The 2,529-nt window shown below is 42.7% G+C and overlaps 1 protein-coding gene across 1 annotated transcript in view; it reads right to left on the bottom strand.

Annotated features, from left to right (window-relative positions):
• The window catches only part of SKIV2L2 (superkiller viralicidic activity 2-like 2 (S. cerevisiae)), a 97,921-nt gene that overhangs the window by 4,457 nt on the left and 90,935 nt on the right, over nucleotides 1–2,529 (bottom strand). The gene's annotated exons all lie outside the window — the stretch shown is intronic.

Here is a 2,529-nt window from a genome sequence, read left to right as displayed (position 1 = left end):
AGGGAGTACTAACAAATGACAAGTGGGTTCCAGTCAGATGAAGGGTCTTGTTTTCTGAATTTGGCAATTAGACAGTCATTAGTGACTTGTGGTAACTTCAGTGAGAGGGCACAAGATTACTGTGGACTAAGAAGGAAATGCAAGGTAAGGAACTGAATGTGGTCTTTCCTTGACTATGCTTTCCAAGAGCCTGGCTATAAAAGGAATGAGGGATTGAGGGTGGTGACGACTGCCAACAATGTAACTGTTAATAAAAATGACAGCAGCTAGCATGTACTGAATGCCATGTGCCGGGCACTGTGCTAAAGGCTCTACATGCATGCTGTTATCCTCACAGTAAGGGTAAGAGCCATTATCCTCCTCAAAGAAACTGAGGCATGGTTAAGTAAAACCTGCCCAAGATCATTTCTCTAGTGGGTGAGCAGGTTTTAAGCCCAGGATTTGTGCTCTTAACCATTATGTTGACAGCTGCATAAGGTGTGGATGAGAAATTTAAGCATATTTATATGCCAAAATGGCAGCAGAAAGCGATGTGATGCAAGATTGAGGAGAGTGGCAAAAACTGTGGAGGAAGGCCCCAGGATTCAGAGCAACAGGAGGAATGGTCCTTCCTCTGAGCAGGCAAGAATAAGGAAAAGGGAGGCATGCATGTGAGTTTCTAGGTAAAAAGACACACCTAACAGCTTCTCCCTTCTGAAGCAGGAGTGATGAGCTAGATAGCTGGAGGTGGAGTTAAGGTAGATTCTTGAGGAAAGAAGTGAGGATCTAGACTTGCCTCTAAGAGAAGAGGCAGAGGAAGCCCAGAAGGAAATCCTGCATAGAAGACAAGACTCTCTGGAGTAGACAGACCTGGAATTGCATTTCAGCTGTGTCACTTACTACCTGAGGGACTGTACTCATGAAGCAGTACTAACCAGTTGTGGGAAAGACTAAATGAGGTTAACACGTATAAAGTACCTGAGCACTTCATACACATAGCTGGTGCTCAGTCATTATTTTCTACTACTACTATTACCAGGAAGGTTTGATATAATTCTGAGGTTAGAGACTGGCTGTTTGTTGGTCTCTACACCAATCTACACAGTTTAATTTTCCTCCAGTAGAACACTTCTGCAAAAATATAGGAATAGAGAAAGATAATTATTAGATTGATCCAGGCTAGTGATGCATAAGGCAGAAACAAGAACAATCCCAGTTGCTTCCTAAATCTATCTCCATGGCCAGCAAAGGGGAATTCCCTCATGGGCCCTAAGAGAAGGTTCTCTCTAAGTAGAATGGCTGTGTCCTCTCCATGGCAAGCCTCCAAGAGAATGAGGAAGTGGCTATGTGATACCCACCCAGAGCTTACTTCCTGTTATTGAAGCAACTCATTCTGACCTGAATAAACTATTTCAAGGTTTTGATAATTAACAGAACAAATGAAAAATAAAGAGGCTTCTTATACTAGTAGCCTTTAACAGAGAAAACAGTGATTTCACAGAAGACACTGTTTCTAAGTAGGAGATGACTAAGTCACTAGCCACTCCAACATTCCTTCTACCATTTTACAAATGAAAAATGGAAGAGGTGGTTAGTGCCTTTCCAGTTCAGGTTAATGATTTTAGATTTAGAATGAGAAACCAAGTCCCCTGAACCCCCATTTGAAATAGTGGAGACAACTGTCTGTATTGGCTACCCTTTAGAGCAATGGCTTCCCTTTAAACCTTGGGGCTAAGAGTTCATGCAAGAAGAATCTTGGACCTTTACAAGGTGGAAACCTTGTAAAAGTTGAAGATACTGGGTTTTTTCTGTTGTTTTGTTTTGGGTTTTTTTTTACTATGAACTTGCCTGAGGAAATTAACTGTACAACGAACAGACAAGGATCAGTGAAGGAGAAAGCTCAGTTAATGGCCTAAGTGAGAACAAAAATTAAAGGTCTTAATGGCATCTGAAGGACAGTTACCCGAGGTGAGACAGGGAGGACAAAAAAATGCACAAAACACCTTCAGGTTATAATATAGGAAGGGACAGGACTGAAAGCAAAAAACCATGTGGCAAACACAACAAACCAGCTTCACACATAAAGAGTAAAGAAAAGGTTACCCTATTCCCTGGGAACAGAAGGCAGGCAGCCAGATGGCCACGAGCTGTTCTGCCACCAGAAGGCAGCATCCCCAGCTCCACTGGTAAATTCACGGTTTGACAAATGGACAGCACCTTTATCTCTTCCCCTGGATGGGACAAGATTTCAGCTCCTACTTGCCCCTTCCACTGGGTGCTCTTGTACAGGTGGCAGTCATAAAGGCAGCTGGGAAGCCTACACTCTTCTACTCCTCTAACTTCTCATTAAACCTTCTGCTATCATTCATTCAAGTACTAGTAGGAAGCGCTAGTGAGTCTGCTTCAGCCCTGATGACATGGTTCTGGATGGTCCATGTATGACTGTTTTGGTATTATGATAATCACTCGTGGACCCACAGCGATATCTTTAAAGAGAGTATGTACACACTTCAATTGTTACCATATCACCCAGGTTTTTGCTGTACCACT

This window comes from Propithecus coquereli, unplaced genomic scaffold, assembly GCF_000956105.1.
Source record: "Propithecus coquereli isolate 6110/MARCELLA unplaced genomic scaffold, Pcoq_1.0 Scaffold47, whole genome shotgun sequence".
Lineage (NCBI taxonomy): Eukaryota > Metazoa > Chordata > Mammalia > Primates > Indriidae > Propithecus > Propithecus coquereli.
The sequence above is the reverse complement of the archived record's forward strand: the minus strand, read 5'-3'. Positions and strand labels throughout refer to the sequence as shown.